The sequence below is a fragment of the Pinus tabuliformis genome, chromosome 1_1, assembly GCF_031772625.1.
Source record: "Pinus tabuliformis cultivar Carrire ecotype Pingquan chromosome 1_1, CPIR1, whole genome shotgun sequence".
NCBI lineage: Eukaryota > Viridiplantae > Streptophyta > Pinopsida > Pinales > Pinaceae > Pinus > Pinus tabuliformis.
In genome coordinates this window covers 785,096,618-785,103,654 of record NC_142297.1, presented here as the reverse complement: position 1 = coordinate 785,103,654, position 7,037 = coordinate 785,096,618, and positions in this window count along the sequence as shown.

Here is a 7,037-nt window from a genome sequence, read left to right as displayed (position 1 = left end):
TTTAACTCTGAACATGAAATGACTAATTGCCAAATTCGAATTTGCAGCTAGTAAGAAAAACAGAGTAAAGGATAAAGTGTACCAGCAAAGTGGTGAGGGCCGTTCAGCACTCCACAAGCACACTATGAAATGATTCAGAAGAGTGAGTGTAGCTACTAAATCTTGAGACAAAAACTGCTGAAGACGTTTGTATTAAGTCTGGAATCAAAGATACACAAGCTGTCTTCTCATATGTTCATAAAAACCATTCTAAAACATAGTTTTCCCATATGTGTTTTTTATTGTGAATTCTATAACAAAGCAACTATTGTTTCTCCATCTAATACTAACAATATTCTATTAATTACATCCAAAGGAGGTCAAATTTAGGTCTGTTCCTCCAATTATGCAAAAATTCTAAAACTGGAAAATATATTGTGCACAAAAAGCAGGAAAAAGTGATGAAGTGGCTGGGTTTGACCAACTTTGACGGACACTTGTTTTCTCCAAAACTGAAAGTGAATAGTTGTTTCACCATCCTTGTACATTGTACTTTATGCCCATAATTCCTCGAATTTGCCCACCTATGCTGCAATTGTGTCAAACAATGAAGCAATCACAAGTTGTTACAACTTCCTGTGATTTTTCTGAAAAGTGTCATTTAAATATAAAAATTTCAAATATTAATCCCAAGCTTAAAATAACGAAAATGACAACATATGACTTAGTTTCTAAGGATTATTGTTGAATAATAAATGTTAAATGGCCAAGAATGATAGTTAAAAGATGAATCTGGAGTGGAATGGACAGTCAAATTTAGATACCAACATCCTCCCGAACCTAAGAATTTGCATGTCCTCATGCAACCAAGTCCTAACCTGACAAGTGTTGTCTTTGTTGCTGCCTCTGCCTTGCTGCTTCAAGTAGAGCATTTATCTTCATTTGTGCTTCATATTCTGTTTTCAAGTTGATACTTGGTCTTAATTTCTTTCTTTGTTTGTAAAGTTTGTAGACCTTCCTAAAAATTTGTATTTTATAGGTTGAGAGCTTCTTAAATTTCTTCTTCAGTTTTTCATTCTCTGCTTGAAGCTTTTTGCTTTGTATCTTAAGTGTCTCATTTCTGTTTTTATTATTCTTTCTAACACTTCTGATTCCTTAAGCTCTTGTTGTAACTTCTCAACCTTTTTCTTCAATCTTCTTCTCTTTTTACCTGAAACCTGTTGTTCATGTTGCTCTTTTTCCTTGTCTTTATCTTCCAGTCCCTGTACATAGTCATATTGTGCTTGTTGTAGGACATCATCTTCCTCCAAAACTTTCCTTTGCTGGCCAAACTTCATTTTCTTGGATTTTCTTGTATAGGCATTAAAAATTTTGAATTGGTTGGCTCTTTCAGCATCTTCCCTCACCATCCTTCTTGTCCTGACACTACTGGTGGATGGAATAGAATTGCTTTGTCTAAATTCTGAAAAATTTTCCTCTATGGCATCTACATCAATCACTAGTTCTGCATGTTGCTGCTCCTATAAATTATGTTGTTCCTCTTGTGGCTCTTTCTGTTCCTCATCAGTGACAAATTCATTAGTTATCAAGAATCTTTCCCATGTTATACCTATCTTTTGTAATTCAACTTCAATCAGAATTTTTATCAAGCCAAAATGGTGTAAACTTGTATCCTTATTCTTATTTTGCTTTGCATAGTCTTAGACATTTTTGTTAGGCTTTGTAAAAGAAAATAGGGCAGACTTATAGTATAATCCCCTCTCAGATGCATCAACAACTTAATATGATAGAGGAATACAACACAGAATCTACCTTCACAAGTTATATATTTTTGAATTATATAAACCATCTCATCCCATGGATGGATTAACCAGCTTCTAGGAATCCCTGATTTCCAATCAACTGTTGATAATCTTGACCTGGATATAAAAGGTGCCCATGTTGTCTCTTTAAATTTTTTGGTTTTAAAGTATTTTTCTCCTTCTGGGCTTATACCAATTGCTTGAGCAATGGTGTCCTCCGAGACCCTAAATGACAAGTTGCCTACAGCTGCCCTCTCCCCATTAAATGAAGAAGCAAATTATTTTGTTGTTTGCTTGTTATGCCCACTGTGTTTTTCTAAAAATGACAGCCAACGTTTTGCCCTAAGTATATCTACACAGTCTTTATGATATATGGAAGGGTCAAACTATAATGGTTCTGCCCGATTTGTCCTACTCCTAGAGTACTTTTGGCATAATTCAGCAATCTCCTCAAAAGGTAAGTTGGAAACGTCCCCTTTACCCATGAGATTAAGATCATCTAAATACTCATCCTGGATGCTTTTAAGAAATATTGTTCGAATAAGATTAATTGACATAGTCCTATGTTTTGATTTTTGTATATTATATGAGAATCTTTCTAAGTATTCCTCTAAGGTCTCATCTTCTTGTTGAGTCATTGCAAAGATGTCATCTTTGGAATCTTTTGATCGACAATAAGGTTGATATTTTTTCAAAAAGAATTTTCTCATATCATCCCAATTAGTGACTGAATGTTCACCTAATCCCATAAACCACCTAAGTGATGTTGCTTTTAAGGTAGCAGGAAAAAGGCGAAGTCTATGAGCATCATCGGTATATCCATAGGTTCGGCATACATACTATGTCAAATTCGAATAAAAAATGAGTCTGGATCTTCAGATGCCATCCCATAGAAGTTTGGCAATACAATGGTGATATGTTTTTCATTTTAATTTCCTCATCCATTTGCTCTCCTCTATTTTGAATTGGAAATTTAAATGTGGATTCCTTTGTTTCTTGTGGATTTTGATTTCCTCCAAACAGAGTATCATTGTTTTGTTTTTCTTCATTTTCCCTTCTTCTTCTCCATTCTTCCATTTGTCTCTCATACTTTCTTAGTTGTTCAGGTGTAAGTCCTCTAGATCCTCCTCCCTCTTCAACCGTCGTAATTTGTTATTTATCTAAGGTTTCTGCCTCTTCTTCTTGTTTTAGTTCTGAAGAAGAAACATTTGTTCAGAACTCGACTGTTGGATTTTTGTGCTACTCCCTTCAGATTTCGCTACTGTAGAAGTTTCAGGTAGATTCCTTCTCTTTGCTTCATGGGCTATTAGAATTTGTCTTTCAATGAGGGTGAGTCTTTGGCCTGATTTTAGTTTTTCCTCAAGTTTTGCTGTTGTAACCTTTCCTGTTGGAGTTATGTATTCAATCTTTTCTAATGCCTCTACTCCTAATGGTGGAGTAGTTGTTGGTTGGGGGGTTTTCTTAAATCTTCCTTCTTCGTCCTTAAACCTAGACATAAATAAGCATGACTGAAATTTAAATTTAATTCTATGTTTTTGTTGTTTTTTGTTTTTTGTTTTTTTTAGTCTTTCTAGTTGCACCTCACCGACAACAACGCCAAAATGTTTGGTCCCAACTTACCAAGGCAATTTAAGCTCTTAATTCTTTTATCTACCCAAGAAAGTACACTTAGAGGTGCTTACCTAAAATATATAGATCTAGAAGGATCTAAGATTCTAATGGCTACATAGTAGACTAAATTAACAGTGCTTTATACAAAAGATCTTTAATTGTCCTTTTTAATCACTCAAACATCAATCTAAATGAAACAAATCCTATGAAATTCTAGTTGCAAGAATAACAAATGCAGAGTGTTGATGATTGATTATAATCCTACATTCCCTTACAAGAATATTGCTTCAAAGAATTTTTACAATCACAACAATCCAAAATATTTTCAATTTAAATCACACAGTGAATAAGATGAGTAGTGTTATAAACCAATATCAATTAGATCTCTTACAAGAATCATTTACCAAACTGAAAATTCAATTTTAAAACTCCAATCTTAAATCACTTTGGAAATAAAACTAGAATTATCCTTCAAAACTAAAGCTAGCAAACAAATCTGGAAATTGTATGACAGCAGCATATAAATATCAATTTCAAGATCAAGATTAGTTGAGTCCTCTTACAAGACTCTCTCTCTTCACAACAAATTCAAGCTCTCTTAACTGATAACTCTGCTAACATAACTTTTAACTCTGAACATGAAATAACTAATTTCCAAATTCAAATTTGTAGCTAGTAAGAAAAACAGAGTAAAGATAAAGTGTACCAGCAAAGTGGTGAGGGCCCTTCAGCACTTCACAAGCACACTATGAAATGATTCAGAATAGTGTAGCTACTAAATCTTGAGACATAAAATTGCTGAAGAAATTTGTATTAAGTCTGGAATCAAAGATATCTGTCTTCTCATATGTTCATAAAAACCATTCTAAAAACACAGTTTTCCCATATGGGTTATTTATCGTGAATTCTATAACAGAAGCAAACTATTGTTTCTCCATCTAATACTAACAATATTCTATTAATTACATCCCAAGGAGTCGATCGAATTTAGGTCTGTTTCTCTATTTATGTAAAAATTCTAAAACTGGAAAATATCTTGTGCACAAAAATCAGGAAAAAGTGATGAAGTGGCTGGGTTTGATCAGCTTTGACTAGACACTTGTTTTCTCCAAAACTGAAAGTGAATAGTTATTTCACCATCCTTGTACATTGTACTTTATGCCCATAATCCTCGAATTGCCCACCTGTGCTGCAATGTGTCAAGCAATGAAGCAATCACAGGTTGTTACAACTTCCTGTGATTTTTCTGAAAAGTGTCATTTAAATATAAAAATTTCAAATATTAATCCCAAGCTTAAAGTAACGAAAATGACAACATATGACTTAGTTTGTAAGGATTATTGTTGAATAATAAAGGTTAAATGGCCAAGAATGGTAGTTAAAAGATGAATTTGGAGTGGAATGGACAGTCAAATTTAGATACCAACACTTACCCTGTAACTTATCAGCCCCAACTAAAAGGACGCAACAATGCCTTGAGCAAACTGCGACCTACCCTAGCACCACCCTACAACCTTGAAGAGTTCTCAGGCCACTACCTAAAGGTATCTCCAATCACCCTGAAGAGTCGGCAGACCACGTTTCACAGTTTTCAGACTGGATCTCGCTATGCTCTGAATCAATATAAGATAGTTATATAAAATATATAATGTAAGAGAATGTTGCTCTACTCACAATGAATAACATGTGAAGTCTTGCAACTGTATTGTTGATTAATGCATAATATTGATCACACTACACAACCCTACTCAATCTAACCACTGCACAACCCTGCTCAATCTGACCATTGCACTCATTGTCCAACCACTGATCACTGCACAACTTTTTCGCTACTTGTTGTAACATTCTTGTTTTTGATAAGTTAGGCATTAGATAAAAATTCAAAATGCCATACAAAAAATGATAAGTTAGGATATGGACCAAAAAACAATATGGAAAATAAAAATGTTAGGAGTAATTATTATTGCAAGTCCATATCAAATAAAATGAGAGGGTAGTTGCTCTAAAAAAGGAAGGCAAAATGAAAATGATAGATAAGCAACAAAAGAAAAATATTTGCTTGAGAAAATAAATTAAGGTTGCTAGCTCAAATGCACCTTTGAAAAATGTTCTTTTGATTAATCATGCATAAGTTTTTTAATTATGATTTAATTGTTGTAATAAAGCTTGATGACCTGATAAAATAAGTGACAAATGACACTTTTGTCGTATTGGCAGAAATGACAAAACAACACATCGGACACTGATAACCAACGCGTACTTTTAACCAAAGATACTTCGCTCCGCCTGGATCAACAGCAGAGGAAGCATTTCTGCCCCACCTTGGCCATTTCCCGTTAACGCGGGGGGGGGGGTTCCAAAAAGCAGTTTTCATGGCTGCCACTTTCTGCAACGTGGCACCTCCATAATGTTTTGGACCCCCAAGGCCCGAAACCACAAACCATTATGACCCCACCCTCGAAATCCGCTTCCGATTTTTCTTCCATTTGACCGTCGACTTCTCCCGACCTTGTGCATTCGTTATCCTCTGTCCAATAACAAACCTCCACATCATCCATCCACTTTCACTTATCCATTCATCGCCCGCCACGTTATAATAGTGTTGCCCATACGATCCAAAGCCGTTGTTGTGCCTGATTATCCGTTTAAATGTCTGTCAAGCATTAATTCGCATTTCTACTGCAAATTGAATGCCTACGCCTAGATCTAAACAGTCACTCAAGCCCAATTGAACCTATAAATCCTTCATGGTTCTAATCTTTGCCACTTTTCGCTTCCATCCATAAACCAAAAGCACCATTTGTCACTCTATGTATTTTTGCCATTGTCATCATGTTTAGGTTAAAAGCAACTTCTGAATTTCCCTTGCAGTAGTGATGGCTCCTAAAGCAAAGATACAGAATACTACCGAAGAAGGGAATCCCTCCACAGTCTCCCTTGATTTGGATCATATGCCACTTGTAAATTCCCTTTTCAAGATCAATGACTGTGAATGTGAATTTGATTTCTGTGAATTACATTGATGGTTAAAATTGAAATATACCGATAAGGAGGATTCCATTCACTTATGGGAGACTCTTCTTCCATTATTTTCTTTTCCTAAGATCCATCAATTTTCTAATCTAATCTCTTGGTGTCAAGCCAGGTATGACCTTGTGCAAAGAATAGTAATGACTCATGATGGAAAAATCATGATTACCATCACTGCTCATAGCATAAACCAGATGCTAATGATACCTCCATCTAATTCCCTTAGCCATTTCTCACCTGCAGGTCTCATGTACCTCTACAATAAACTCACCTTCCCACAGAGAGCTCTTATCTTTGAACTTTTCCTACCATAAGATGCCGAATTACCTAAGAGAAATCTAAAAGTCGAAACTAATAAAAGAAATGAAAATACTTAAAATGACAATTCTTATAGCCCTTTAATATCTTTGTGTTGAAGTTGGTTGTTGTTGTTTGATAAGGTTAGGTAGAATGTGATGGTGTCCATAAAATGTCTGTCTGCTTAAATTCCAATCCTTTCTTTGCAGAATTCTTCATCTTGAATGTAAGCTTTCTTGTTGTTGTCTTCTTCTTTGCGATCTTCTTCATCTTGAATGTAATCTTTCGTTTTGCTAATGTAATTTTCCTTTGAACAGA